At 43.6% G+C, this 6123-nt stretch overlaps 1 protein-coding gene across 2 annotated transcripts in view; it reads left to right on the forward strand.

Moving 5' to 3' along the window:
• Positions 1-6123, forward strand: part of LOC115245511 (platelet glycoprotein V-like) — a 50174-nt gene that overhangs the window by 28289 nt on the left and 15762 nt on the right. The window contains exons 1-2 of one of the 2 annotated variants that reach the window (XM_029823881.1): positions 347-372; positions 2462-3294. The exons of the other annotated variant lie outside the window; for it this stretch is intronic. The gene's annotated coding sequence lies outside the window, so the exon portion shown is untranslated. Of the gene's footprint in view, positions 1-346; positions 373-2461; positions 3295-6123 lie in introns of those variants that run through there. 2 annotated transcript variants of the gene reach the window in all.

Here is a 6123-nt window from a genome sequence, read left to right on the forward strand (position 1 = left end):
CTTTTCGCTAACGCCCCCCCCCCCCCTTACGTGCGTCGCTTACGACAACGATATCACCGTGGCATTTATCCGCGCAATATTATGCTGTCCGGCGAACACTTCCAGCCAAATACTCGTCGTAAGAGAGAGGTAATTACGATTCCTATTACGCTAAAGCCGATACCGGTAACGCTCGACCCTCCTCTATTCGACCTCCTCTACCCCTCGCTATCCCCGCAGTCGCCCGTGTAATCCGCGAAATAATCCTGAGAGAGACCCACCCGGTCCGATGCAATTTCGCGCGAGTATGAATAAGAATCACGACTCACGCGTGACTCGAGGCTTTCTCCATGCGGCGAAGTTAGGGCGCTGCCGGGCGGAGCAGGCAGGCAGGTAGGGTTGGCGTCGAGAAGAACCATGGTGGTGGCTTGTGGGGTGCGGCGAATGCTTTCTCCATGCGGCGAAGTTAGGGCGCTGCCTGGCGGAGCAGGCAGGCAGGTAGGGTTGGCGTCGAGAAGAACCATGGTGGTGGCTTGTGGGGTGGCGGCAGCAACGGCGGCGGCGGCGGCAACAGTGATATGGTAATATGGTAGGTGACGATGGTGGTGGTGAGTGACCGACTGCGCAGACCCCAAAGTCTCGCAGCCGCGAGTACGTAGTCAAACTCCGGCTCAGTAAGGACTGTGGTCCCCGTTTGCAGTGCAGTTCGAAATCTCCGGGAGCGACCGCGGTTCTTTCGTTTTTCCTCTCTTTCTCCTCTCTTTCTCTCTCTCTCCCTTCCTCTCCTTTTCTCCCTTTCTCTACAAGCTAATGTAATTGAGAATAATTTTTTTTTTTTTCCGAGAGTTGTTAAACAAATTAAATCTCCCACGTCTTCCCTAGTAAATATATTACGGTACTTTTTCCTCGCCCGTGGCTTTGGTCTTAATAATTAATTCCCCGATACTCCTAATCCCAATGAGTTCGAGCCGTCGTCGAACGAGTTCGTAATGAAATGCACCCTTCTCATTCCATCGGATGCTGTTATTTTTCTGGGGAAGTGTTCTGAAATATTCTCGAAGCTTAATAACGTCGGCTTATATTGTGGAGCAGGTATTAAATGAGCGTTAGCACGTACGTTTCTCCCAACGGTATTAAATTTTGACGCAGTTCCTTCGGGAGTTACTTTTTCTTTTCCAGCGCCTGTTTAACGACTCCATTTACAAATGGAAAAATACTGCGGTTAATTACTTATGTGCATAAAATTTTTGGTTTTATCCAATTCATTGGATTTTATTTCGTTAAAATGTCTCTCCCTTTTTCTTTCGACGTTTGTAACATAATGCGTACGTCATTGAAAAAAAAAACTTGGAACGAATCGAAATTTATAACGAATGATTTGTGATGATCATAAAAATATATCGCTGTTGTATGATTTGTGATTTTTTTCAAAGCATCTATATTCGAGGATTTAATATTTTATAGACTACATATATTATATACTGTATATATTATAAATACATATGTGATGAATAAAATAATATGTGTGTAATAATTTTTCGAATCTTAAAATATTATCAAAGTGCACATATAAACAATATACGAAGATTATTCATTTATTTAAAAATATATCAAATTAAAATTGACAGAGGAAAACAAAGAGAAAGAGAGAGAACGAAGTTTATTTATTCTTTTCGGTTTTATTAGTACGAAAACGAATTTATTTATTAAACTAGGATAGCATAAATCGAATATAAAAAGCATCCTGACACGCGAGCTGATTTTATTTTGAATATTTTCTCTTAATATCAGAGCAATATGTACTCGCGTATCGAGCAATAATCTATCAAAAATCAATTTAAAGGTTTTGGATCGCATTCCCGGGGATACGAAACTTTTTATCGGTTATAACAGTCGCCGGACCGTGATTAATCGACCCGTCCGTACTATTAAATGGGATGCGGATAATTAATCGTCGGTTTCACCACAACACCTGCTTGGGCTATAGCGTGGGAACATCTGAACCGTGTTAGATGCGCAGCCTCACAAAAACGGCGAGCATGCCGATCCAAATCGTGTGTGCGCGCGCTTGCTAGTACGCGAGTCATTAAGTAAACTGTAAATCTTGCTTACTCGCTACGCGAGGGCTTATGTCGAATCCAATCGTAAATTCTGATATGCAGGAAAGATATTAAACCTTTACGCACGTACATTCTCTCCCTCTTGGACATTTCTCCTGCTATCCGTTTCAAGCTTTTCCAGCGTACAATAAACGCGTGAGAGAGCCACTCTCCAATAATAAAGCGGTCCATAAAGCTTACGCGGCGTGAATGACGCGGGAATTATAGATATTTACATCGTCTCGCCGTAGAAGAGCGCTTGGTGCCGTGCTTTCCGTACAACATGTTCGTCAATCTATTCGTGTGTCACGCCTACGCGAGTGTCTCCAAGAGAAAAAAAAAGGGAGAGAGAGAGAGAGAGAGAGAAGGGAGCAGGCAGGCAGGTAGGGTTGGCGTCGAGAAGAACCATGGTGGTGGCTTGTGGGGTGGCGGCAGCAACGGCGGCGGCGGCGGCAACAGTGATATGGTAGTGGAAATGGTGACGATGGTGGTGGTGAGTGACCGACTGCGCAGACCCCAAAGTCTCGCAGCCGCGAGTACGTAGTCAAACTCCGGCTCAGTAAGGACTGTGGTCCCCGTTTGCAGTGCAGTTCGAAATCTCCGGGAGCGACCGCGGTTCTTTCGTTTTTCCTCTCTTTCTCCTCTCTTTCTCTCTCTCTCCCTTCCTCTCCTTTTCTCCCTTTCTCTACAAGCTCCCTCCCGTCTTTCTCTCTGTCTTTTCTCTCCTCGCCTATCATCTATCATCGTCTATCTTCTCTCCTCCCTACTCCTATAAGCATTCCCTTTGCTCACAAAAGCGCTTCCTTAACTTTTTTACCCGCGGTTCGTCCGTCACCACGCACTCCGCACGCGATCATCACGCGCGGCGAGCTATTCGGGATCGGTGACCGATCTACGATTGATGGATACGAGCGAAATTTATTGGACAAGCTCCGGCAATCCAAGGTGTCTTTATGGCGAGTCACGTGGATCGGCAATCCGGTGATTCTAGAGAATCTCATTAATTCGATTGGAGCCGAGTGCGCGCTATGAGTCGTGCGTGTTCCGTCTGATCGTATCTGGGATGTCTGTCACTGGACAAGTTCATCGGTCGACTACGCAGACTACGGGGATCACGGGGTGAATCTGACGAGTGCGTGAGCAAAAATTCGCTCGGGTGTATCGGGTCGATGTGCACGAGTCCGAGGAAACTCACTGACAGTTTGCGTCGCTCGGTGTAAGTATCCACCCACTCGCCCTCACACTTCTTCCCCCTAAACTTACCCCTAAAATGCGATACGATACGTCGACCATGAGTCACACGCGTATTCGTGCGATAAGTCAGCTGGAAGTTCGATGCTTGCCGAAGCGACATTCTTGGTTCACGGATTTTCTCGGGTCAGCTGTTTACCGGTTATACTCCGGTCCATACACACATATATGTATATATATTATATACACCGTTTTACGATATCGCATCCGGTAGACTGATTAAATATGCATTTTCCTTGGCGCGCGTTGCCCTTAAAATAGGGCTTCATCGACTCGCGTTAAATTGCCCTGTGTTTACACGATGCTTTTATAGACTTGCGTTGCGTTGATTTACGGAGGAAAGCTTACCTAGTTACACAAGTTTACGAAAGATACAATAAAATAAATCTTTCATTAAACGTTCAGCACGCCGGTAGGAGTTGCAAGTGAATGGCCTTTAAGGTCATTATGTGCTCTTATTCTTGAAAGGAAATTTAGCTTGTTTTTTTTAGAAAGAATCTTTTCATTAAGCTTTTCTACGACTTTTTTATTCTTGTACGCCTGATTCAGAAAGATTGAATTGAATTAAAAATATTGAATCGCAAGATTAATTTGCGAATTGTTGCTAATATTAGTATATTTTTATTAATTTAGAATGTTTCATTTTCAATCAGTATTTATTATTACATAATATTATTTGCCTATTATATATCATAATACATACTTCTAGAATAAAACATACTTCTTAGTTATTGTTTATCTTATTAATTTTTATATTAAATAATACTATAAATCATATAAGTCACACACATTATATTAATCCTATTACGAAAAAAGATAGTCCTATATGTATGTATGATTAATTAATATAATATTATATAACATTCAAGAGAAAAAAAAAGGGAGAGAGAGAGAGAGAGAGAAGTATTGAGAGAGAGTCCGGGTAATAAACGAAGCCGTAAAAAACTCGACGTGGAAACTGCGCGCATGTATTATATTATACAATCGACATCGCCGTCAGACGCGCTAGGATGCGCTGTCAGAAATTTTAATAAGCCACGAAACGATCGGATAGAGATCCACGGCACCGGCCCTGCAACAGCAGCAGCAGCAGCCGCCTGTCGTCCTCCCGCTCGTCCTCCAGTCAACTTCTAGCAGTCGTGATAAATCAGGACACACCTGGCGCTCCTGCTGCACACGCCACGTCCGTGCATACTCGTCGGATTACTTTTCTCCCAGCTTGAAGAAAAGCGTATTCTACGGAGCGGTCGAATTAAGCGCGCGCGGAGGTTGCGGTGGAAAAGGCGAAAGCTATAAATATAAGGCGAGATAGAAGGAGGAGTAGGGTAGACGGAGGTGGAGAGACACTGTCCTCTCGGCACAATGCGTGCCGAGCACCAATCCTATTTTCAGAGATACCCATCTCCCACCGTTTTGGCAGCGGAGAAAGAGGCAGGGAGGTAGCCGGCTAACCGCTTTATCCCTACATCGAATCGTTCCTTCGAGGTGGCTGCAGCTGTTTCATCGCTTCTTTAAAATCCGTCCTTCCCAACGCGGCCCTCTGTGTGTGTCGATTTTCTATCCGAAAAAACATTAGAAATGCAAAAGCCTCCCCCGGTTCCGGCAAAGAGCGCGCGGAATTGCGAGGGAAATTCGCCCGATGTTCGCGCTTTCCATTTCGCTCGTAGAGTGCCTGTGGCGACTTATCGAATTTGTATTACTTTTCATGCATGTCATTCGCACGCTGAAGAGTGTCTCGATAGCGCAAGGGGGGGGGGGCGATATTTTATTATAATGCGCCGATCGATGAGAAACTATAAAGGAATGGAGTTTCTGCGAGTTTCGCGTTTATACATATATCCTTGTAATCTATATTACAAAAGAAATAATAAATTTTGAGCTATTGCGTTACGAGATAACTTTATCAACCAGTAAGGGGGACTGCTATAACTTCGAAACTAACAAATATTTTGTTTGAAAAAAATTCAGGATATACTTGAATTTTTTTTTTTTTTTATTTTATAGGATATACTTGAAATGTTACTTAATAAACGTGCAAAGTTTAGAATTAATATGTTTTATACTTTTCTTTGAAAAAAATTCTCAAAAATCGTCTTATTTTCAGAATGTCAAACTAGGAAAACCCCTTAATAAGTTATTGAAACGATACGGGCTTTATACAGCTTTATACTTTATTTATCCTCAAATATTCTCTTTACACTGACAATTATTCTCGGAAGTAATTATTATTCCAGTGATGATGTGGAATGAGATTTGAGATGAAGATTAAGGGTGTCCTTTGGGTGGGCTAACTCATTTAGTCGAAAGAGAGGCACAATGGACAGCGTCGCTTAGATGTCATCCAAAATGCATTCGGATTTGCGGAGCGTCAGAGATAATAGTAGTAATAATGGTAGTGTAGTTTCTAGGCTAAATTAGATTCAATCTCGCGCGGTATAGTGACCTCATCTTTGATTCATTATCTCTATTTTTGTATAACAAAAGCGAATGAGAGATCAGTCCTCAATATCGATAAATTAGCAATATTATTGCGCGTTACGTTCTGCCGTTTACAGAACCCGACAGATTCTTCCCTAACCACTTATCTGGTTACGAAGTAGTTCGTCCGCGGACGCGCGTGCACACTTAGCCGGCGAAACGGGGTGATTTATAGCGAAACTTGCCGTATAAAACGTACACATACGTTAAACGCTAGGGTGGCTCGAGGCGCGCACCGTTACTTCCCGCAGCTACATATCCCCCTCGCGGCTTAAGTTTTGCGGAGTCGAGAGGAAAGAAGAGACCGGGGGTGGGG

This window comes from Formica exsecta, unplaced genomic scaffold, assembly GCF_003651465.1.
Source record: "Formica exsecta isolate Colony F162 unplaced genomic scaffold, ASM365146v1 scaffold98, whole genome shotgun sequence".
Taxonomy (NCBI): Eukaryota; Metazoa; Arthropoda; class Insecta; order Hymenoptera; family Formicidae; genus Formica; species Formica exsecta.